The sequence below is a fragment of the Mustela nivalis genome (assembly GCF_964662115.1).
Source record: "Mustela nivalis genome assembly, chromosome: 9".
Lineage (NCBI taxonomy): Eukaryota > Metazoa > Chordata > Mammalia > Carnivora > Mustelidae > Mustela > Mustela nivalis.
The window spans coordinates 100,967,398-100,992,567 of NC_139028.1; the positions used below are offsets into that span (position 1 = coordinate 100,967,398).

The 25,170-nt window shown below is 53.3% G+C and overlaps 2 long non-coding RNA genes across 6 annotated transcripts; both read right to left on the reverse strand.

Moving 5' to 3' along the window:
• Positions 1–670: 670 nt before the first annotated feature.
• Positions 671–18,045, reverse strand: LOC309841165. Of its 5 annotated transcripts, none has more exons than XR_014298992.1 (8): positions 17,409–18,045; positions 7,214–7,273; positions 6,931–7,058; positions 6,116–6,292; positions 5,828–5,957; positions 5,495–5,642; positions 4,519–4,578; positions 671–3,492 (listed from the first exon to the last, which is right to left on the reverse strand). It is a non-coding gene; the product is annotated as an uncharacterized lncRNA (long non-coding RNA). The 5 variants fall into 5 exon arrangements; XR_014298993.1 differs by having other exon boundaries at positions 5,495–5,645; XR_014298991.1 differs by lacking the exon at positions 5,828–5,957 and having other exon boundaries at positions 5,495–5,645.
• Positions 18,046–18,081: 36 nt separating this feature from the next.
• LOC309841167 lies at positions 18,082–19,358 on the reverse strand. Its single transcript, XR_014298996.1, has 3 exons — positions 19,265–19,358; positions 18,866–18,946; positions 18,082–18,582 (listed from the first exon to the last, which is right to left on the reverse strand). It is a non-coding gene; the product is annotated as an uncharacterized lncRNA (long non-coding RNA).
• Positions 19,359–25,170: the final 5,812 nt, after the last annotated feature.

The following is a 25,170-nucleotide window of genomic DNA, read 5'->3' on the forward strand; positions in this document are numbered from 1 at the left end:
CAAACAAATGGAAGAACTGGATGCTAGGCTCGCAGGCAAAACAAAACAGAACAAACCTACCAGAGTCGAGGAACTCTTACTAACCTCCCAGCTGGGCCCAGGGCTCCCCGTAGGAGGAAATGGAACACTGTTTGGAAAAAAATATTTTGACAAGTGCTGGAGAGGAAGGTAAAAACTTGACCAGGGGCCAAAGCCTCAGAGCACCAAAGGACACAGCCCTGGGAGGAGGGAGACTTCCCAGCTCCCAGGCCATCCAGGACCGCAGCGGGGAGAAGCCACGGAGGAGAATCGTAACGAATCCTAGTTGATGCCCTGATCTGCCCAGAAAACGTGAGGAATGGGCACACTCTGTTCCACCTTCTTCAATGAGCAAGATGCTTGCTTACCAAGCAGAAGAGAAAGAACAGAAAGAGGGAGAAAGAACTCAAAAGGATTAAAGGTAAAGAGAAGGTGGGTGAGAAGACACAAGAGGAGACCAGGAAAGCATCTGGGGCTGCCTGAGGCCAAGCAGACAACCCGCTGGAAGGTATATTAGCTATAGCGAAGGCATGTGGGGCTTCTGGAAAGGGGAGACCAGAAGCAACGGTGGCTCGGATAAGTCAGGAATTTCATGACCCCCTGAACATCATGGTGGTTCTTCTGCACCAGTCTCTCACGCCCTCAGCACGTGATGCATGAAGGTTTACTGGCATCTCGGACTTGCAGCCTGTGGGAAGGGGAATGAGGGGAGGGGAGGACTTTCCTTTCACTGAGGGACGCAGCCTAGAAGGTGTACATGTCGCCTCCGCTCACAGCCCATCGCCCAGAGCCTGCTCCACCATCACCCCAGTCTCAACGGGGGCTGGGCAATACAGCTAAATTCCAAGTAGCCATGGCCCCAGCCAAATGTTCTGGCAGTACGGGCTCAGAGGCCATGCTCCTGGAGGGAGCCGCGGATCTCTGCCGCACACGGAAGTTAGGGGGCAAATAGGATGGGTGGGGAGGCTGGGAAAACTGGTAGGAGCCCACAGTGGCCCTGCGTCACAGTGGACACAGTCCCCGTCCCAGCCAAGGGACAGGCTGGCTGGAGCCTGTCTCCACTGCTGCCGCCGGGAAGGACTGTCCATCTGTTCTTGCATTGTGGCATCAGAATCTGGAGAGGAGGGTTTCCTTTGGCAGAGGCACAGTCAGGAGCCTGAGCGTCAATGGCCAAGGGCTTTTGTGGAAGGAAAGGGCCACTTGGTCTACCCACACCACAAAAGAGAGAATTCCTCCCCTTAGAAGATGCAAGTTAGATGCCTGGAAGCAAGCCTCCCCCCAAAAAGCCAAACAAACAAACAAACAAACAAACCAGTCTACCACCCACTTAAGGTCGATTCTTTGTTCTCAGAGCCACTGTTTGAGATCAGCACCATGACGCCCTGATCTTTAGGAATCAGGGGTAAAACTTTGCCGTCCACTGCTACCAAACTTTCTCTGAGTGAGGCATTCCTCCAAGTACTTTACTACAGACCCTTTTAACTTGTCTTGGCCCCAAAACAAACATCCAGGAACAGGCACCTTAGTCCCCCCCCATCTGATAGAGACACTGGGAGGCGGGGAAGGTGTCCCCTGACTGGGAGGCTAGGAAGCAGCAGCAAAGCTGGGGTTCGAACCCAGGCAGTCTGCTCCAGATCCACGCTGTGCGACATTGTCAGGGCAGAGAGAGGCAGGGGGGTGGGGGGGGTGGGGGGGTGTGGGACTGTGCATTCCGGGATGAGGTTCCGCCCAACCCTTCCCCTTCCCCTTCCCCAGGTTTTCCAAACAATTTTCAGCAGAAGATCCTGGACTCACGAGTATTTTGTAAATGCGTGTGTCGTTGCTGCCTTTCTCCAAATCGAGCCAATTCCATGGCAGGGTGAGTGAGGGACGTTCCAGAGGGCCCTTCCAGGAAGTAGGGGCCGGAAAAAGGAGCGCCCCAGCCCCACACTGGGAATTAGCAAATGTACAGGAGAAGCTCTGGGACTTCACCAGGCCTCGGAACAAAGGGCAGAAAGCCAATCTCATTCAGGCCTCAGAGGCAGGATAGTCAACGGCTGCCAGCTCAGCTCCCCAGACTCGAAAGCAGCAAGTGAGGGGTTCAGCTTCCTGCCAGGGCCGTACACAGCCGCCTTGCCTGGGAACTGGGTTCGCAGACTTGGATTTCACCATTCCCAATCCTGACCCCGCGTTCTGACAGAGGTGCTCCAAGCAGGCGACAGCCACAAAGCAGAAAGCCGAGCAAAGGGAAAACAGGCCCGCACAACCCATCAGGGGGTTCTCTGTCCCCGGATTCAGCGGGACCATCCCCGGACTAGGCTGCTGGGTCCTGGGCCTCACGGGGACCCAGCTGACCTCGAGAGGAAGAGGCACGGTCCCGGGGAAACCCTGCTTCGGGGACATTGCTACAACCTGCTCTGGGAACCCCTTGCCCCAGGCCATGGGCCATGGCAGATTAAAGAGCTGGCATGGTGGGAGCTGTAGGTGCGCAGGAATCTGCTGTCCACACCCCCGCCCCCCCCACACACGTGCACAGCATCGAGTCACTTGACTGAGTCACCACATACCTGATACCCTTTATCGTGTCCCCAGGACTGAGGGGATCCTACTCCTCTACCCAAGCTCTCAAAACTCAGGCCAAGGGAGTTTAGTTACTATTCATATTGGTTATTCATTATTAGCCTTATCATATTGCTATTTCTTTCTTAGTTTTTCCAGTACCATGACCTGTATTAGGCATTTGCTGCCCTTGACCCTCCCCCACTGCGTAAGGTGGGGACCCCACACCCTCCCTGCCTACGAGACATGGAGGCTGATGGTCATGCGGTTCACGAAAGGGAGGATCTTTTCCATGTTGGCTGGAGAGCGCCTCCGACGGGAGGAAGCGATGGTTTGTCCTTCCAGGAGCAAAACAGCCATTTCTGAGGTGACCTGGAGCAAAAGGTCCTCATGGGGAAAAGGAGTGGGCTGACAGGGCAAGCTGTGTCTCCTTGAGGGCCCCTTACTTAGGTCTCCAGGAGACAGCTTGGAGGGTTCTCCCGGGTCCCCGGGAAATAAGTCGAGACTGATTTCCAGCAGCCCCTGCTCGACAGTGTGGGTGCGTCTGGGGAGCCACGTCTGTATTATGTCTTTACTGACATCTGTAATGGACGGAACGAAGACTGGAGAGCTAATCCAGGGCAGTCAGCTCGCTTTGGGGCCAGAGACCCATTTTTTTCTTTCATAAAAATAGGAGCCAAGAGACATGAAATCTCCAGTTAACAAGTGCTGGGCTCTGGGTCTGTAGGGGCCTGTGGAATCGGAGCCAGTTTGTACCCCACATGAAGCAAAGTCGGGAAGGTTCTCTTTCGTGCCTCCTCTCCCCGCAGATGGGCGGACTCTTGCTTCCATGTCTGGGACCAAAATTATAGGGGAGGAAAGAAGCTACAAGGATGCAGAGTAAGTAAGCAGACCTGAAGCAGAAGGAGGAGGAGGAGGAGGAGGAGGAGGAAGACCCTGGGGAAAAAAGAGAGAAGTAAAGTACATGAGAGAACGAGCCCTGCTCTAGGTTTTATGGCCCAACCCTGTGTCATTTCCATGATATCTGTATCGCCCCGGCCTCCTTTGAGCTATTTTGAGTGATTTCCACTCCTCGCAACTAAACAATTCCTGACAGAAAAATAGGAGCCAAGCACGGGCTTGCAGTAATGAGGTCTCCGAGGAGACACGAAGCCATCTGTGGCATCGAAGCAACGTGAGCGCCCACAGAAACGAAGTCCTGTGGTAGCTTGTTTAAGGGCCACGAATTCTTCCCATGCTAGTGTGTCCGCCCCTCTGCAGTATGACCTCGCTGAGTCCCAGCCAGAGGGAGAGCCCGTTTCTCTGTCCCCTTGAATCGAGGCTGGCCTTGAGACAACGGAGTCTGGCTGGAGTGAGGTCATGTGAGTTTCGGAGCTCAGGCATCGAGAGGACTTTGGGCTTCTGCCTTTGCCCTCCTGGGACTCTGTCCGGAGCCCACCTTGTCCAGAAGCCTGGGCTGGCCTCCTGAAGGATTAGAGACCACGCCGAGGGCCACAGCGCTCAGCCCACAGCCTGCGTCAGGGCCAGTGGCGGGAGTGAGCGCCCAGGCCCTTCTGACCCCGCTGAGCTGGTAGTGGACCGCAGCTGTGTGCCCGAGCCCAGCAGACACAGCAGAGAGTCCCCTCAGACAGTCAGGAATTAGCCTAGATCTTTGTTTTAAATGGCTAAGTTGCGGGCCACATTTTTTTATGCTGATAAGCTGATACCAGTTATAGAAATCAATACCAGTGCCTGGGCTGTTTCCAAAACCCAGAGCTAATTCATGTGCACGGGTCCAGGGGCCCCGGAGATGGGCAGAGGCTGGAAGGACAGTCACGGAATGATCGGTGGGAGCTGGAACCATGGGGAGGAAATTGCTCTTGGAGCCTGGGGAAGGGGGACGTGCTGCACTGTGGCAGAACTATTGGCAAGACTGTTACCTGCGGATACTTGGATTATGGAACATGCACCAAATGAACTCACAGGTCTGGCTAGAGAGTTTTTCAAGCCAAATGTGGAGGAGACTGCCAATGGACTTCCTTCCTGATAAGATATAAGAAGAGAGAGATGAGCTTAAGAGAGCTCTGTTCTGTTTGCAAGCAGAATTTAGAGACAACAGGAAACCATCAGAAGGTAGTGCATTGAAAAATAAAACCATTTCTTCTTCTTTTTTTAAAATCTATTTATTTGAGAGAGAGAAAGAGAGAGTGTGAGCAGGGATGGGGCAGAGGGAGAGAGACAGTCCCAAACAGAGTCCCTGCTGAGCACAGAGCGTCATGTGGGGCTCCATCCCACGCCCTGACATCACGACCTGAGCCAAAATCAAGAGTCAGATGCTTAACCGACTGAGCCACCCAGGCACTCTTGTATAACCCTTTATTAAGACCTTAAAATTGTCTAAGGCAGTGCTGTGTAGCCTTCCCCGCTGTAGGAAAGAGTTTCTAAGAATCTTATGGATGCTGAACTATGGCACACCCAAGGTAGAGATCTGTCTCAAAAAGAACGAAGTGGCTTCTGGGGCATTGGGGATCCCCAGGTGTGATTCATGAGAAACCCACAACATTTGAGAGAATCATCTTAAGCAGAGTACCCCTAGTCTGGACTAAAAAAACCTGAAACAGTTCTAAATGAAAAGAGCCCTGTGAGTTTTATACACAGGAAGCAGACCAAGAAAGCTAGTCAGTGCAAAGAGTTCTTCTGGAAAGGGAGACCCTCTGAGACAGCAGAGCCCAGGGTTGGAGCCAACAGCCAAAGGGAATGATGGACCCAGGGCCACCCCCAGGGGCAGAACCAGGCCCTAATCAAGGACTGTCTTCTGTCCCCAGAGCAGAGCATCTTGATCACAAGCGCCTGGCTGGATTCCAGAACATGGCGATGGTTACGGACCAGCCATCGCCATGCGTCTACTGTTCCTGCCTTTTCAAAACGAAATAGTCTATCTTGTCTCAGCATTGCATACCCGGTGTGTGAGGGTAGATCAGTTGCCCGGCGTGAAGTGGAGCACCAGCCACATCCGGACCTGACCTAGACCACAAGACTCCAGATGCTCAACCTGATGCTGCCCTTGGAGGAAACCCTGAGGGTCTTGGGAGCAGGCCACACAGGACCTGCTGAGGAAGGAAAGTGAATCAGTTGTGGCTGGAAGACAGATGTGGACATTCTTTATGGAGGATGCAAATTCCTCCCAGGCCAGGGTACCCACCCCTCCGCATGACGGCCCTGTCTCCCAGTAGGGATATGGACTCCCAGCAGGGATAGAGACTGGTAATCCACCCTCCTGCACGTAACTGACCTTGGGACTTGCTACCACCAACAGAATCTGCCAGAAGCACAGGCATAGGATCTCAGGCCTTTGGGTTTCTGTCTTGGCCCTCTTGGGACTGTCTGTGCCCTACACCCACCAGGCCTTGAAGATATCTGGGCTGAAAGACCATGTAGAGGGAGGAGGAAGTGGTGTTGCCACCATCCTGGCAGGGCCCAGGCCCCAGGTGGCCTTCCGCTGACCACAGACACAGCCAGCAGTGGTGTTACCCAGTCAGTTACAGAATCTGGGGGAAAAAAAATAGTCAGTCTAAGCTACCAAGATCTGGTGTGGTCTGTCATGCAGCAGAGTCTAACGACAACATCTGCCCCCACATGCTGGCGGCCACAGTGGACAAGCTCCGGGCTCCGACGGTGGCCCCGTCAGGACGGGGACCTCAGGGTCCATGATCGCTGAAAGTCAGGATACTGGGGCTTGCCGATCACTCCTTCCGGCCTAATATAGAAAGAGAGAGAGAGAGAGAAAAAAAAAAAAAAAAACAATAAAACACCGATTCTGGGTTTTCCAGCTGGAACCGGACATGTTTTTTTTTAATGGAACAATTTTATAGCTTTCTGCTTTTCTCCAGCCCTCCGAGACGGTCGAGACCTAATCCAAAAACTAGTCATGTACCTTGCCAAACTGCAACAGCAGAATTTTCTGCCATTCTGGATTTCTATGATTAAAATTAATTCACTTCATAAAAAAGACTGGCAGAGAGGAAGGAAAGAAGAAACTGGGCATTCTAGGCAGAGAAAAGACTTTGAGCCGAAGCTCAGAGGTGTGGTATCAAGGAGGCTTGCACTCAGATTCGAGTAAACGGGTTCTGAATGAACAAGGCTCTTGGCCAGTGGTTCCTAAATATTAAAGTCACTCAGTTTGTTAGAAACCCAGATCATTCAGAGTTTTTGACTGAGCAGATCTGGGGCGTTAGGGGGGAAGGGCAAGAATGTGCTTTCCTGACAAATTCCTTTGTGATCTTGATGATGCTGTTCAAGGAAGTACCACACTTTGAGAACCACTGGCTTGAACTTAGCCCCTAAACAAAAAGGGGTTGGGGTGGGTGGGTAGGGAGATTAAGCGGTAGTTCCAACCTCAATAATGCCACAGGGAACCTGGAATTCCAACCTGTCTTCTTGGACATGCTTCGCTTATTGGTTTTCATCCTTCTGTTTGAGGTCTCCTGGTCACAAGATGGCTGCTGCATCTCCAGAGCTCACATCTACATTTAAAGAAGGAAGAGAGTAGAAGTTGATCCGTGAACTAGTGGAGTTTGAGCTCTTTACCAGGAATTCAAAGCTTTCCTTGAGGGGCCAATCTTCTTCCCACTACTGCTTCCCCCAACTCCCCCATCCAGATTTTCAGATCCATCCTTACCTAGTAGAGAGTCTGCGCAGTGGAGGGTGTAGCTTTCTCACTCCTATGGCAGAGGCGTGCCTGGAAGAGGGGGTGGGAAATAGAGCTCCAGTGTTTGTCACAGAAGAGAAGGTAACCAAAAAGCTTGGAAGCCAGTCCTTGCCAGAATCAAGTGGGGGACACACTAGGCACCCAGTTATGTGTGCATGAGTGCCAGGAGTGGATGCAGGTAGAGCAGCGGGATTGGATCTCTTCTGTGTACTGGTTGGATGATCTTGAACACATCTCTTTACCTCTGAATCTCAGTTTCTCTTCCTGTGAAAAATCAAATAGCCTCATTGAGTTGTTGTGAGCATTGAGTAGGGTAGCATAGATGCAGGGGTCCCTGAACGGTGGGCTGGAATCAGGAGTGTGCAGCTCTCACAATAGCCCCCACCAACCAAGTGCTTGCTGTGCACAGAGCTCTACGCTAAACACTTTATGGCCTTTTCTCTTTTCCTCCCCACAAGAGAATTCCCATTCTTCAGATGGGAAAACAGAGGACAAGAGGAAGCTTTTATTTATTTGTTTGTTTGTTTGTTTATTAAATATTTTATTTATTCCTTTGATAGAGAGCGAGCACACAAGCAAGGGAAGTGGCAGAAAGAGGAAGAGGGAGAAGCAGGCTCCCTGCTGAGTAGGGCACTGGATTCGGGGCTCAATCCTAGGACCCTGGGATCATGACCTGAGCCCAAGGCCAGACACTCAGCCCACTGAGCCACCCACGTCCCCCAAGAGGAAGCTTTTAAAGCCACAGCCTGGTAAGCAGAGAGCAAAGACCCAAACCAAGTCTGTCGGGCTCCAAGTGTGCACCCTCAACCATTCCTCGAGATTGCTTTTCCGGAAAAATAAACCTATCCAGAGCCACCAACAGCACAAAGCTAGCTGACATCCTTGCCCTTCCTGCTCTCACTGGGTGCGTAACCTAGGACAAGCCAGCCTCGCCTGGGCTCTCCCTGCCCTCAGCTGGAGGCAGTCTGCAGGAGCCAGGGAGGACCAGCCTCTCCCCTGGACTGCTGGCCCCAGCAGGAGTGGGGTCCTGCCTCGCTGAGTGCCTTCCAATTAGACTGGGTCTCCTGGTCAGGCAGGAGGCAGCAAGCAGGCCGGGCCCAGCAGGGAGCAGGCGGTTAGAGGGTAATTAGATGGGGATGTGGAACAGCTCCCTTAATGAGGAGGTTGTTCTGGGCAAGGGACACTGAGGAGGAGTGTCTCTCCCAACAACTGCTTCCCTGGGCACCATGAAGAAGCAAGAAGCAAGCAACATTCTTTGGGGCCCAGACCCTGTGCAGGCCACAGATCTCCCTTACACTCGGAACACCCAGGCGGTGGATGAGAATCCTGGGACTCAAAGTGAAAAGAACCTCCTTTGGGGTGTGCGGCTAGAAAGCGGCAGAGAAAGATGTTGAAAAGTTAAAGACCCATGTCTGTTCTGTCTCCCCTAGCATCAATCCAATGTTCTTCCTCTGCTCACGTCCTCTGATGCTAGAGCACAGGATGGGTACCGATTACCAAGGAGGATATTCAAATTATTTACCAACTGGTAAATTTCACAGTGCCAGGGCTGTGAACTGGAAGAATTTTGATTTTGATCCTGGTCCCTACCTCCCCCCCACCCCCACTGCCCTGGCTGTAGTCACAGGTGCATCAGGGCAGAACCTGAGCCACTATTGGGACAGTCGTTAGAGGTGGGGTTCCCTTTCTAGGCCACAGGGGCATGGCCAGAGGGGCTGCTTGGTCCCTCCCCCTGAGCACTCCCTTCTCTGCATCCCAGAGCTGGCACCCAAAGCCCAGAGATGGGTGACTCACTCCTTCTCCCCAGAGCTGACAACAGACTTCCCAGGCAGGAGCAGCCCGCTCAGGGAACCCCCATCTGGCTGAGGCAATCTGTCTGTCTGGAGGAGGGTGGAGTGTGCCAAACACTACAGCAGCTGTGCCCGAAGCGAGTTCTGCAGATTTGGAAGACTGTCCCCAGGAGAGAGGGTTCCCTGCAGAAGTCTGTTTGGGACTCGTGAGTGCTCCCTTGAGCCCTGCAGAGTCACAGCCCCAATCGCTGTAGTAAAGGTTCTCAGAAGTCCCCAGGGGAGAAAGGGCCCATGTTGGGGGCACCACGTGCATTTTCTAGGCCTTTTTAGCCACGGGGCTCTCTATTCTTTGTTCAGCCCCAGTAGGTCCCTGAGGACATGAGTTTTCCTTGGGCTACAGCTTTGGAAACATGGTTAAGTACAAATCCCTTCCTTGATCCCAGCAGCCTGGATGGTCACCGCCCGGCCACAGGCACAACTGATGCTGGGGAGAATGGGTAAGTGGATTCAGGGGGAAGGGGTGTGGTCTGGGGGAAGGGCCCGCGGGTTGCGTCCCAAGGGCCCCTGGAAGCCCTTCATTCCCCCTGGATCGTCTTCTCTGTCAAATAATCAAAGCCCATCCACACGCAGGGGGCTCCACTAAGGGTCCAGTCCTCCCGTCAAAATGGAAGAGAGTTGTGGTTTTTTTTTTTGTTTTTGGTTTTTTTTTTAAGATTTTATTTATTTATTGGAGGGAGGGGGAGAGAGAGAGAGAGAGAGAGCACAAGCAGGGGGAGGGGCAGAGGGAGAGAGAGAAGCAGACTCCCCACTGAGCAAGGAGCCCAACACGGGGCTCGATTCCAGGACCCCAGGATCATGACCTGAGCCGAAGGCAGACACTTAATTGACTGAGCCCCCCAGGTGCCCCAAGATGGAAGAAAGTTTAAAGCTGCAACTCAGTTTCTGAGTACCAGAAAACTGGTCCGTCGGTACCCAAGGCTCTGGACTGGAACAGAGAGCATTCAAAGACCAGCTCCCCCTCCCACCCTGGGTAAGTCAACCTCTTGAGCCTCAGTTTCCATCTGAAGAATTGGATGCCAGTGTTTAGACCACAGGGTTATGGTGATAGTAAAATGTGATAATTATAATAGCCGAGGCTTATAATGTACTGACTGTGTGCCCCACGTGGCCCGTCACACTTTGCACGTTAACGTTACTTTCCTAACAAGTCTATGAGGGAGGTATTGTCCCCATGTCATAAATGAGGCACAGGCCAGTTGTGACTTGCCTGAAGTTGCCCATGTGAGAGGTGGCAGGACCCGGATTCAAACCCAGGGAGTCTGGCTCCAGCGGCCACACTGTCACGGATCCTGGTGGCAGCAAACACCGGGCACGTAGCAACAAGAATTTAGGTCATTACTAAGGAATTCGGGGGAATCTAGAGTTTGCGGGCGGTGGGAGTTGAGAGGAGCCCATCTAATACAGGATGAGAGAGGCAAGTGCAAGGAAAGGACACAGGAGGGGTTCTCTCCATTCCCAGAAAGCGTAGCAGGCCATCCCCTGTGGGTCTGATTTCCTATCAGTTACCCCACCCATAAGGCAAGGAGGGGAGGCCTCCTGGAGGGCGTCCCACCTTCCCCAGGACCAGTGTGCGTTGGTTATTAGGGCCCCCCAGGGGCCCAGTCTGTCTTGTTTCATATGTCACCTCTGTCCTTGCAGGAAGTGACACTCCAGGATGGGATGTAAGTCAGTGACAGGGCGTGTCTGAGCCTGGGGTCTCCAGAAAGCAGAGCCTGTGACAAACACTTAGGTGTGAGCACTTAGTGGGCAGGTCTGACCCAGAGAGCAGGGATGGGGCGGGGGGGAGGGGATGAGGCGGGGGGGAGGTAGGGCATGGAGGACAAGACGAGTTGCTCTGTCCTCTGGGACCACTGGGAGCACGCAGCCCAGGAAGGACGTGGAAGCCAGTGTGCTCCGGCTGCTCTCCCGCACTGGCCGAGCTCACCCTAACGGGCACCGTTCCTCCTGCCCCTCCAGTCTGTGCTGGGGTTTGTATCGGAGAAGGCCCAGCCAGGCCAGGAAGGAGTGAGGGGGCGATGGGGGTGGTGGTATGGGCAGGCTCGAGGCAAAGCGGTGAAGCTAGTCAAAACCTATGGGAAGGGCAGGCAAGCTTGTGTGGACCTGGGCGGCTGAGCGGTGGCTGGAATCAGGGCCGGAAGATGGGAGGCAGCACCTGCCCACAGCTGTCTGCTTCCAGGAGCCTGAGACGTGTTGTGATCAGGTCTGTTTGGAAAGAGTAAGCCGACTTCGAATGGAGGACCCGTGGCCTGAAGGATCTGACGTGGGGAGGCCAGCCTGTGGTGGGTGGTCCTCAAATTTGGGTGGGCAGGCTGGGTCAAGCGCAGATGGCAGGGTCCCGTTTCTGCCATGTGTGGCGGGGGGGGGGGTGCGCGGAGGCGCTCCTGACACAGGCCCAGGGAGCACCCGGAGAACCACCCGTGTCGTTTCAGAGCCCTGGGAAGGAAAATAAAGGTTTCCAGCCCCCTGAGATCTCAGAAGATGGACACGAGATGGAGGCAGGAGACCCAGATTCTAGTCCAGACACAGCTCTCTGGCCTCAGTCTTCCCATCTGTAGGGAGTGAGTGCATTGTTCCAGATGATCCCTCTGGGCCTTTCTGCTCTGGGGTCTCACAAGCCTTGGAGCCCGAAACGGGAAGGGAGAAGGTGGAAAGTTGTCACCACTCCCGGATGCCTAGGGAGGAAGTGCAGAAGTCTGACTGTCCTGGGGAAGGGCTGTCTGTCTCCTGGGGCAGCAGGGAACCTAGAAGCTCAGTGCTCCCCTGCTTGCTTCTGGAGGGGATGATAGCAGCTCCCGGGCCTCTCTACCTGCCTGGTTCCCTGGCCATCAGACAGACCCCAAGAGGGTGTCAGAGGGCTGAATGTCTATGAGGACGAGGTCTCGGGAGGAAACAGAACCCAGGGCAGTCGGCTGGGCAGCCCTGGTCCTTGGGCTGGGAAACTTTTTGCCTTTGCGTGGATTTGGGCTCCGTGGCCTGGCGTCCGAGGTCCTCAGCATTCAAACTCAAGCAGATGGGTCAGCCCATTCCAGTCAGAATTCAGAACCCATGACCGCTTTCCTCGGGCCACTGAGGGGATGAAGGCTTTGAAACCGGATAGATTCAGATCAAATCCTGTATGACTTTGAAGAAGACTCTTAACCCGTCTGAGCTTCCTTTCTCTCAGAAAGTGATCAGGCTTCGGTCTTGGAGTTGACTCAGGACTGAATAAGATAGGGTAGGTAATAGTATGCCTGACATGAAGCAGACTTGAGAAACGACAGTAATTGCATTAAGGCCACAGCGCTCTGTGACACTCGCTAGGTCGCTAATACTATCTCCAGACTAATCATGCCACCTTGCCCCGGCCCTGGTGTTCAGACTCAGCTAGACCACAGCGCACCAAAACCTCCACGTGGATGTCTTATGTAGATCTTGAACTTGACTTGGCCCATACGGGAACTCTGGCTCCCTCGCGGGTTGCCCACCAGCATCCTCTCCCGCCTGATCGCCCCCCCCCCCAGTGCAGAAACCCCTCGATTCTCCACGATGCTGCTCTTCTCGTCTATCAGCAAGACTGATGCTCCACATTGATGCGTTTCCAGAATCCAACCACCCCCATGGCTACTGTCTGCTGATAATTATTGGGATTATCAGCCTTCTATCCAGCCTCTGGCTTGTCCCCTGACCTCTCACCCCACATAGCAGCGGGGATCATCCTGTTAACAGCCCATGGCACTCCCCAGCTGGAAATCAGCTAATGATTTCCCATCACGCCGAAGTCCTTCCTGCGGCCAGCAGGGCCCCAAATGATTCGGCCCCAAACCCCTGACAAGTCTCCCTTCCTATCCCTCTTCTCCACGTTAATGCACTCAAGTGGCACTGGACTCCCTTCTCCTTTCATGGGTCAACCTCCTAGCCGAGGGCCTGTGCATTTGCTGTTCCCTCTGCCGGGAAGAGTCATCCCTCAGATTCCCTACGGAGCACTCCTCACCAAGGCCAGACCTGAGCTCAAATATTTCCTTCCCTGACTATCATTTCTCCAAAAGCTTGGCTCTGTCCACTCCAGCTGTCCTCACTCCCTTGGAGGGCACAGGCCTTGTCAGTCCCCAGCAGCCCTGCCCAGCAGAACCCCAGTGATGGTGCGTATGAGCTCTCACCGGCGTGCCTTGAGGCACAAAGGGGCTTCTGCACTTGAAACATGGCCATCGTAACGGGGGAGCTGGATTTTCTTTCTTTTTTTGTTTTCAGATTTATCTATTTATTTGAGAGATAAAGAGAGCACAAGTGGGGAGAGGGGCAGAGGGAGAGAGAGAGACTCCAGCAGATTCCCTGCCGAGCATGGAGCCCGACGTGGGGCTTGATCTCACGACACCGAGATCATGACCTGAGCCAAAACGAGGAGTCAAATGCTCAACTGACTGAGCCACCCAGGCGACCTAGAGCTGAATTTTCAACTTGATTTTATTTTATTTCCTTTATATTTAAATAGACACCCGTGCTAGGGGTTTCCTCTGTGGGCAGTACAGGGCCATAGCCTCACTGTCTCCCCAAAGAATATAAGCCTATGATGGCAGAGCCTTGCCCCTTTTGTTCATGGGCATCTCCCAGGGCTGAAAACATTTTCTAGCACACTAAGTAAGTGCCCGGAAAACCCTCATGAATGGATGCCTCTATTATCACAGAATCACGTCGTCCGCCTCCCATTTACAGGAACGAGGAGACCGGCCCAGAGTGGGTAAGCATTCGGCCACTCACACAGCGAGGCCGTGCCCCGTGAATCAGACTTTCTCCCCTGCCCGCCCCCACTTGGCTCCCTGGTGTTTTGTTGGCAGCGGGGAACTGATTAAAACCAATCAGCCTGATTAACCCGGGAGAGCCTGAGGACTGCTCATGGGCCAGAGGGGCGAGGACCAGGGCCCAATGGGGTGTGCTAGTCATAGGTCAAGCAGCCTGAATGGCTCAAGATGCTAAAAACCTCGAAACCCAGGGGACAGCAGACTTAACTTTTTTTTTTTTTTTTAATCAAGAAATTCTTTATTTGTCTTGCCGGACCAGCCTCAGGAACAAGGAGTCAACAAAAAAAACTAGTTGGATATTTTAAAAGGAAACAGGAAAACTTGCTTCCTGCTGGTTAGAGCAGGAAGCGGGTTTATAATCGGAAAACGAAAGATGGGGAGGGGGAGTGTGGAGTCTCTGTGGCCTGAGAACAGGAATAGTCCATGCCTGAGCTTAGCACTGCCCCGGACCCTCCAGGAGCGAGGAGGGTGAGGCAGTCCCACGACTGGGACCTGGTCTGCATCCTTGTCACCCAGCCTCTCTGCATCTCGGCTTTCCCATCTGTACAAGGACGAGAAAGGAGCCCACCCCACAGGTGACGGGGACAATCACATAGGAAGCGTAGGGCATAATGGGAGCTTAGCAGCTGAGCATCAACACAAGCTGGGCCTCCCATAAGCCGGTGTGCGAATGACAGAGGGCCAGGCAGAGGGGACGACCCGGGCCAAGGCTCAAAGGCAGGATGGAAGGGACCTATTATAGGGGCCCTAAAACTGGCAGGTCACAGTGGTCCCCCTGCTCCTGACCGTGACTTCAGGAGGCCCTTTGTCCTGCCTGGTTCCTTCCATGGGAAGCCCGGGGAATGGGTTGAAGGGGGCCAGAGCAGAAGGCAAGGGTGACAACAGGCAGGCTGTCTTAGTCGTCTGGTTCATCAGCCTGAGAGGTGACAGGGACAGCCCCAAGGAGGCACGGGGGTGGCCTCCACCTCCCCACAGATGGTGGCTCAGTGTAGCAAAGAAATAAAAAAACAGAACAGGATACCACCAGTTACATTCCAGATAAGCAGCAAATCTTTTTTTTTTTTTTTTTTTTTTTTTTTTTTTTAGCGTAAGCTTGGAGGAGCTAGGACACACTTATACTAAAAAAATGATTCATTGTTGATCTGAAACTCAAATGTAACGGGGTTCCGTGTGTGCAGGCCTGGAGCCAGGTTGACAGTGTGACCTCAGATCCTGGTGCCCCGAAGCCGCCTCCTTGTCCTCCACGAAGTTCAAGGGCCCACGGCTAGGCCCACCCACTCCCCAGCCCCACCCAGCATCACGCTCGCCCCTTATTATCCTACCCCCATGGCCTTTGCGGTGCCCTGGTCCCGACTTGGTTCTTCTCACAGCCACCCTCTTCCCCTTCCCCTCCGTCCTCCAGCCCTCCTGCTGGGGATCCCTCCTCCCCCCCACCCCAGTCAGCTGGCTCCCCTGCTATTTCTCAACCGCCCAGGCCCTTGCCTTCATGACAGGCAGATACCATTCAACATTTACATGTGAAATGCCTCCGTCCCTATCTGCAGGGTAGCGTTGGCTCACCGCTGTACCCCAGCGATTGGCCCCATCCCCAAGTTAGCGGGCGCCGTAACCATCTGTGCCGTGGAGACGAACAGAATCTATTTCAGGAAGTCGTGGTGGAGGGGGGGCGGGGAAGGCAGAGAAGGAAGGTCTGAAGCACCCACATGCTCACACCTCCTGGGAGAGACGTGACCATTTCCGACCCTAGCCCTCAGCCTCGGGACGGGACAGGAGCCCATGGCCGTGGTCAAGGGGCCAGGAGTCTCTTAAGAGCTCTGGACAGTCAGCAGCTTGCTTGGGGCAGCTCTCTCCTCCTCCCAGAGGCCCTATCCCCTCAGTCCCCCAAGTAGTGCCTGACACCCCTCCCCACTCTGCTACCCTGGGAGTCTTGTCCCTATAACCTCGGATCCTCCTGAGAGTGATGCCAGTCTCTCCTCCCTGCTCTAGATGGCAGTCCAGGGGCCTGCGGGCATCCTGTCCCTGTCCCCAGTACCTCCCAGGCTCCGCGCACGCAGTACCAGCTCAACAATAATCTGTAGGGTGAATGAATGAGTAACTGGCCCGTTTCCTCCCGGCCCGTTTCCTCCCGGCCCCAGTGAGCTTTTCAGGGACTTGGGGGGGGAGGGGAGAGTGGCGGCAGCAGCAGATGGCTACTGGGACCAAGAATTAAAGGCTAAAAAGGGAACATGATGCGGAGAAGGGGGCTGAAGCCACAAGCACGCTTCTCTCCATGGATGTCATCTTGGATCAAACCCAGCAGGGGCCGGGCCGGGTTATCACAAATTATGTCTCCCCGGGCTAGCATTATCATCTGATTTCCAGCAATTTACAGAATTAAGGGTGGGACTGGCTGGGCCTGTTCTATGTTTGGCACTGGCATATCAGCCGAGCCACCAAGAGCCTTCTGGGATTGTGCTCACAAACCTGATTAAGGTGGGTTTGGGCCAGAATGTCGCATGCTACCCACACCCTCTCCAAGGCCGAGGATCTCCGAGGCGGGATGGGGAGGCTGGAGGGAGCTGGAGAAACAGGTCAGCCTGAGACCTGCACACCGCCAGCCACCCGGCCCCATTGACTCTAATTATGTAGCCACAGCAAGGGTGGGGGGTGGCAGCTGGCAGACGCTGTGTTTCCAGAAGGTGTTGCTGGCATCTCTCATGGGGACGAGATTACGCCCAGCATCCAGGGAGGTTGGGAACATGTGCGGAGAGGAACCAACAAGGCGCGAATGAGTACATCTTGTTGGAGCAGGAGGGGGAGGCAGGAAAAGTGGGGGGTGGGTATGAATGAGAGGAGGGCTTCTCTTGCAGCCTTAGCTCTTGCTACCTGTAGAGGATGTCTGGTGTTTCTGCCTGATTAACATTTACATCCCTCCTTCTGGAAACCTCATCCTAGCTTTCCTTTGAGGAACTGCCCATCCCCCCGCCACTCTCAGCCGTGTTGTCCAGGCAGGGCTGACATCTTCCAAGCCCAAGATCTAGGGGTGGGTCCAAGCCCCAGTTCAGACAGTAGCACTGAGCTTGCCTGGAGATGGCTTGCCATGCGAAACTGGGTCGATCAGGGTCAACCCTGGGACTTTGGTTGGGATTCCCAGGAACAAAATGTTCTTCTCCAGCTAAGGTTGAAGCAGGAGAGAAGGAAGCCCTGAGCCATTCATTGATCTCAAAAGGAAGCCAGTGCCAGGAAAGCAGGACGAGGAGAAGGAACAAGGAAGGGGAAATCCTGGATCCAGCCATGCCTGAAGCTCATTTCCCACACTCTTCTGATAACACGAGCAAAACATTCCCTTTGAGCTGAGTTTCTGTGATTTGTAAATCAAAGAACCTACTGATTACCCTTGGTCCTCCACTCTAGTCACATGAGCCTCATTGCAGTTCTCAGAAGGGGTCAGACACCGCACCTGCCGACTGTTACTCCAGCTCTAACCTCCACCAGGAATTCCAGACCCACCTCAAGACCTCCTCTGAAACCTTCTCTACCCTGCACGCAAATGACACCTACTTCGAGAGCCATCCTGAGACGTTGCGGTCACTCCCACGGTGGACAGAGCAAACTCTTCTCCCAGGGCCCACCTGGTGGCACTGATCTTGCATCATTTGTGTATCTATTTAACTCTGCCCGGCGGCCCAGAACCGTGCTGGGCCATGAGCTGGAACATGAGCTCATCTCGTCTTCATACCCACCCCTTGAGGTGCTTGCCTTCCAATCTCTGTCCTGCAGGGTGGCAAGGACTCAGGCTGCGACCTGTTCCATGTCGGAGGGGAGAGGTGGGCCCCCAGAGCTCCGTCCCAGGCTGGCTATGCTGTCCTGGCCACTGGCTGGTATGCCTGCCAGGGTCTTTCTCCTGATCTCACTGCAGCGGCTCATGGGAAAGTCCAGGGAAAGGTGTCACCGTGGCATTCACCCTGCATTGGCTCTCACTGATGCTTCACTTCCCAGTGGCTGTGTGTCCCCGGGTGAGTAGCTCCTCCAGCTTTCGCCTTCTTTTGGTTAGTGTTATTGCGGTAAAATACACCCATCATGAATTGTAGCATCTGAGCCATTTTCAGGCATAAGGTTGGATGACATCAAGTGCACCCAGGGCCAAGCAGCTGTCACCCCCGTCCATCTCCAGAGCTTTTTTCACTGTATAAAATTTCGGCTCAGTACCCATTAAACACGAACTCCTATCCCTTCCTCCTCCAGCCCCTGGCAACTGCCACGGTCCTTTCTGCCTTGTGAATCTGACTGCTCTAGCTCACTTCCCGTGACTGTGGTCATTGCGTGTTCCTCCCTTTGTGCCCAGCTTCTGTCACTTAGCTTAAAGTCCTTGAGGTTCATCCATGTTGTAACTCCTGCCAGCCTTTCCTTTCTTTTTAAGGCCAGCTAATACTCCCTTACAGGTAGCCGACCTTATCTTAGTTCCGGTCACGGGAACCAGGCTGTCCCCGTGGTGAGAGAGATTTCTTGGCCCCAATTCCTCTCCTCTCTAGTCTGAGGAACATGTACTCAGAGCCAGGCGCTGTGCTGGGAGCGATCCCTCCCACCCACCGGCTCTCATTCCAGTGCCAAGGAGAAGCCCATCCGTGGGACCACAGAGCAGGAGAAGAAAAGCGCCAATCCAGAAACTCGTGACTGAACCCTCAAGGGCAAGGTGATGTTTCAACTTTCCCTGAGGATCTGCAAGGCATCAATGCTGCGGAGCAAGGAGAAGAAATATTCAGTCTTTGGACAGGGGAGCTGTCTGTGGAAACCCTGGGTGGGGGGGGAACGGCCGCTGGCTGGTCCTCCTGGCCCAAAGATCAGCTTTGTGGAGGGACACCTTTGGGATGACACTGCCCATCTGACTTCCAGACTCCCCTGTGGCAGTTGCCTGGGCTGAGCCAGGCCCGGGGCTGGGCACCCTGGAAGGCAGGGCAGGCAGAGGAAGGTGAAGGGCTCCAAGTCACCCTTGGCCTCATGGCAGGGCTCGGGCTTACCAGGTGCAGTGTGCTCAATACCGGTAGGATTCTACAGCCTCGAGGACCATCCAGAAGGTTCCCTCCTTCCTTCGAAAAATTCTAAAAATAAGAAGGAAAATGATCACTCAGTCCCCAAGCCCAGTGGGAACTGGAGCTGGGGAAGGGCTGGCGGTGTTAGGGAGCTACCCCAAGGTGGCTGGAGGACAGCCGCTCTCACGGTCAGCGAGGACGATGGCGATGATGGGGTTAGGAAGCTGCTGTCAGTGCTCCCCTTACCCCCGTATTTGGAAGCAAGCATACCACTCCCCACCGTGGAAGACTGGAGGAACGTCCTGGCTCTCCAGCCCCCTCCCTGCCCATACAGAATTCCACACCCACATCTTGCCCTACTGGGGACTCCAGAGCAAGCACACTTACCATGATGAGCCATGGGCACTGTCTAGATTTGTTGTATCATAATACTGTACACCAGAAACTACTATCACTCCATGTTAATTACACTGGAATTAAAATAAAAAACTAATAATAATAATATAAAAAATATATATTATAATAATATAATAATAAAAAAAGAATGCTATATCCACACCTTTTGCCACAAGTCTTAACTGTAGACTCTTGGTAGAGGAAACATCCTTTCCTGACCCAGGAGGTGGGGCATGGCCTCGTGACTCACTCGGGCCAATGGAAATGTTCTGTGCTTACATAATTCAACTCGGTCTCCCGCGCTTCGGCCATCTGCTCTCCGAAGAACACGCCCCAAGCGGTACCAGTCCAAGTAAAAGCAGAAAACCAGTGGATCTGGCTTGAACCCAAGGCCTAGCCAGGAATCACGCCTGATCAAACTGAGCAGCGATCTGATGAACCCAAGCTGACTGGAGACGCCACAGGGAGAGAAATAATTATCATCCCCCGCAGGCCAGAGAATGTGGCCGCTTGTCCCCCTCAGGAGTCCCTGGCCGACTCATATACCACACGCATATACGTGTCTGCGGACAATACGAAGGTGAGCTCACCCACGAACATACATGGGACATGTGCTCTAGCCACGTCACAACTCCACAAACACATCTGAAAGCCACAGACAGATCCTCCCTCAGGGGCTGGGCAGTCTGACCTATGTGTCACGGACTGTGTCTGTGGCCCTTGCTGGCCTTAATCCCAACCCGAGGCTGGGAACCAGGGCTCCCTTCCTTGAAGCAGAAGCCTGGGGGGTTGGGGTGGTGGGGAGGGACAGCAGTGTGTCCTCACGTCTGTGTCCTACAGTGACCAGTCGAGGCTGCATCACACCAGTTCAAATGCCTGGTTTGAGTTTTGTTGGATAGACTCAATCCAAAGTGTTGGCCATTTCCTCCGTGGATTCTGGGACTCTTGGGAACCACCAGCCCTGGCATTTCAGGATTCCTCTGGTTCCGCGAGGCTGGTGGAGGGAGCCTCCTGAGCAGAAAGGAGGCAGGTGTCCCGGCCGCTGCCTTTGAGGGAGCCCCGTGGACCCTCCCTGACAAGCCCCCTTAGCCTTGGGGTCCAGCTCTGAGCAGGGAAGTCAAGGACATCTGGTGGTGACAGAACCAGGCCCTGGCATCAGACTGCTCTGTCCCTGCGGGTCCTTGGGCAAGTCCCCTCACCTCCCTGGACCTCAGTTTCTCTCTGTGTAGCCTATTTAAGGCCAACCCCTGAGTCAAGCCTCAGAGCCCAGCCCCTCTCACCCACTAAACACACCGTTCCAGAAGTTCTTCCTCCTTGCCTCCGCATCATCGGTTTTTCCGCCTTTCCTGGGTCATCCTCAACAGCCTATAAATACGCTCGAGTTTCTCTTACCTTAAAACAATGACCACACGGGCGCCTGGGTGGCTCAGTGGGTTAAGCCGCTGCCTTCGGCTCAGGTCATGATCTCAGGGTCCTGGGATCGAGTCCCGCATCGGGCTCTCTGCTCGGCAGGGAGCCTGCTTCCCTCTCTTTCTCTCTCTGCCTGCCTCTCCATCTACTTGTGATTTCTCTCTGTCAAATAAATAAATAAAAATCTTTTAAAAAAACAAAAAAAAAAAACAATGACCACAAAAACCCTGGCCATGCCCCATGCCCCCTGACCCCGCACATCTGTTTCCTGGGTTACCCTTCAGAGCAAAGCTCCTTGAAAGACTTGCTGGGCCACATCGACGAAGGCAGGCCAACTCCTTTGGCACTCTTCCCAGTCTGTCCTGAACCCTCCGGCGTCAGGTTTTGTCCCCACAGTTCCACCATAACCACTCTCATCAGCATCAGCACGGCCTCCCGTTGCTAAATCCAGTGTCATTTCTTGGGCTCCTTTTACTGGGCTCACAGCACACGCTGTTGGCTCCCTCTCTGTGGGGTCTCCATACTCCTGGTTCCCTGCCTCCTGGCTGCGGCCCTCCTCACCCGCTACTACTCCCCCTCCCCTGCTAGTCTCTAACCCTGAGGGCCTGGTCTTCATCTTTTCTGTCCACACCCACCTCCTTGGGGATGGCAAAGACAAATACCGTAGATATCGTGGCAAACACCACACCCAGACTTGTGCCCTGACCCCCAGCATCGTACCCAACTTCTCACTGGGTATCTCTGCCCTGCCACTGACAGGCATCTAATCTCCATACTTCCCCATCTCAGAAAATGAGAACAACCCCTTCCCACCACTGACCCCAACACCTGGAGTGATGACCACTGACAACTTCCTTTCCCTTCCACTCATATTCTCTCCAGCCCTTCAGCACTCCCTGTTGGTTCTGCCTCCAGGATGTGTCCCTAATCTGACCACTCCTCGCTTCCTCCCCCTTTCCCTATCAGAGATATCCCTGCCCCAAATACTGGCCCCCAGAAATTCCATCTCACTCAAGGTAAAAGCCTAGGTCCCTGCTCTGAACCATAGAGCTCAACTTCGTCCCTAGGCTCTACCAGAGAAGCCCAGCCAGAGGGTCCTGAGCATGGCTCCTCTGTCATCGCCCCCTTTGCCCACCCTACCAGTCACACCGATCCTACAGTGCTCCTCAAACACTCAGTTGCAGCACACCCCATGCTAAGGTCTTTGCAGTGGCTGTTCCCTCTGCCAGGAGCACTTGGCTCAGGTACGTACATGTCTCCTTCAAATCTATGCTCAGATCCGACCTTTTCCTAATGCCTTTCCTGAGAACTAGGTTTTCCATTGCAAGCCCCTCTGCACCCCTCCGCCCACCAGCCCCTTCCCCTTGATCTTCCTGTCATACTTATTTATGACTTTTATTATTGTTTCCACTCTAGATTGTAAGCTCCATGAGAGCAAGGATTGCTGTGTTTTTCAGGGTACCTAGAACATGGTAGGAGCTCAGTAAATACCTGTTAATGAATCTCCAGCAAGTGAGGACAGTTCTGCACCTGCCTCACTGGGCTTAGAGTTCAATAAGAGAGTGCAAGTTGGTTGCTTAAGCTCGGGAATGTGTGGCCACACAGAAAGGTTAGTTCTAATGTTATTGTCATGGCTACCACCATCACCACCACCACTACCACCGTCATCACCGTCATCACCACCACCACCACTACCACCGTCATCACCGTCATCACCACCACCACCACTACCACCGTCGTCACCATCATCACCACCACTGCCACCACGACCACCATCATCATCACATCACTCCCAACATTATCATAATTATCATCATCATCACCACCACCACCATCACCATCATCACCATTATCCCCATCATTATTATCCCCATCATCATCATGACTATCATTACCATTATTACCATCACCACCATCATCATCATCACTATCACCACCATCATTATGATCATCACCATCGTCATCATCACCATCACCAGCATCATCACCATCAACACCACCATCACCACCACCACCATCATCATTATCACCATCATCACCACCATCATCGTTGTCAGCATCATCACCTTCAATATCATCATCATCATCACCACCACCATCACCACCACCACCACCATTATCATTATCACCATCATCACCATCATCGCCATCACCACCATATCATCATCATCATCATCACCATCACCATCACTAACATCTTTTTTTTCCTCCAGTGCAGAGAGTAGAGTTCAGAGCACGACCCTAGCAGATCAGGCCACCTCAACAAAGCCTCCCACAATGAGAAGTAGGCCATCCCTCTGCAAAAAGACCCTCAAACCTCAGGGTAGGATCTGGAAATTCTAGAGCTGGGAGGGAGCCTAAATATTCTCTGTCTAGTTTCAAACTTTTTTTTCCTTTTTGTCCAGGGATCCTTTGCTCAACCCAATGTGGAGGGTATCAACCTAATATGTAAAACAGAAAAAGGAAAAAGCTGTTCTGGCTGAACAGAGGGCATCTTCCTGGAGTCCTGCTCAGCCTCCTAGACACCCAGAGCTTTGCCAAGAGCCATTTAGAACCTCTGGTCAAAGGTTCTCTCTTCCTCTCTCCATTCTACAGAGGAGGAAACTGGGAGAAGCTAAGTTAAGACTCTTACCCCAAGCTCTGAGTAAGTGCTGGAGAGGATGGACCCCTGGAAAGCCCATCAGAGCCCCTCCTCCTGGCTCTGCACCCTCGGACCTCCATTTTCATAAGTTCCACGTTCCTCCAAGTGCCACACTCCATCCAGCTGATGTAATTGAAGCCAATTATTTAATACAAAAGAACAGAGAACGCATCAGTTCATGCCTTTGTCCCTACAACAAGGCCTTGAACAAGGAGCTCCAGCTGCTTTTGTCCCCATCGATGCTCATTAGGGACCAGCTGAGCTCAGCCTCCCAGGGCAGGACTGGCCTGCCAAGGGGAAGCTGTGTGGCCAGTGCAATTCACTGAAGACTTCTAGGGCAGGAGCCCAGCTGTGGGTGCAGAGTCCCTGACATGGGACAGAGAGCTTCCAGGAGGTTGGCAGGCCATGGGATATAAGAGTCGGAGTGTCTGGGAACCTTGGGAATGTCACTTTCCTTGCAAGAATCGGGTTCCTGATCCATCCGTGGGGGACACCCCACGGAAGCTGTAAGTTATCCCTGTAGAGTACTTACTTAGCACAGTACTTGCAATGTGGTCCATGCTAATATTAGTTGTTTTTATCCATTTGTGATAGTTAAAAGGCTATGGTCATTAAAGCAATAGTGTTAGCTTTGGAGTCAACAGACCTAGCTTTGAACCTGGCCCTGCCACTTACTTGCTACATGACCTTGAAATTCCATATAACCTCTCGTATTTAAAATGTTGTACAATGTACAGATCTCAAAGGTCCATCAGGAGAAGAGCAGAATGGAGACCTGGCAGTCTGTGTATCAGCCAGCCAGCCTTCCAGCCAGACTTCCAGCCAGCCATGCACTAAGCACTTAGAAAGTAACAGTTGGATCCGCCAAGAGCCCATGCCTGTCATCACCCAGGGCAGCCCAGGAAAGGGAAGCGTTCACCTCTAATCTCTGCAGATAGCAGGCAGCACCCACCACAGGTTGGGTGACCTTGGCAGGCTGCTTACCCACTCTGGGCCTCAGTTCCCCATCTGGAAAGTGGGGACAAGGACAAGCATGGTACCCACAGAGAAGATGAAGCTTAAAGAGCAATACCCAGTCTTTAGGAACTGCAAGGTAAGGGTTCATTCCAATGGTTTCGCCATCCCACTGCTAAATTCTGCAAATTCATTTTAATGCAGTCAGTCTTCTCAGCAACAGTGACTGAGCCCCATTTCAGATCTATAGTAACTGAATTTAGCAAGTTTAAAGCAATGTGTCTAACACCAGCTAAGGAACAAACAGCAAAACCGGAATGCACCAGACCAAAGTCTGTGCATGTAACTATGGTACCGTACTATGCCCTCCCCTATCCAACCCAGAAGGAATTCCCTACTTCTACCTAATGAAAGATAAGGGCTTCCAGATGTTGGAACAGTTAGAGGAAATCAGGGCAGACTTTATGGAGGCAGTGGCATTTAAGTTTTGAGGAATGGGTCCTATTATATCAGGTGGAAATTGGGGAAGAAAAGTCCAGGGACAGCATGAAAAATGCACTGGGGACCCAAACATAGGACTTGATGGAGGGTAGAGAATGATTCCTCGGGTGGGGTGGGACAGGGTGGGAAGAGGGTAAGGGAATTGCCAAAACTAGGAGGCCCAGCAAGCCTCAGCCCTGAAACCTTATATAGAACCAACTTAGAGAAGTTGCCCCTCCAGCTCCTTCCCTGCTCAGTGTTAGCTGCCCCCAACAGCACGTTTGTACCAGGCCCCACTCTTTATCAGGACCTTGACTGTTGCCCAAGCCCCGGACCTACTGAGAGGAATGAAGCCCTCCCTTACTCTAGGGCAGGCTTTCTCAACCTTGGCACTAGAGACATTTGGGATAGG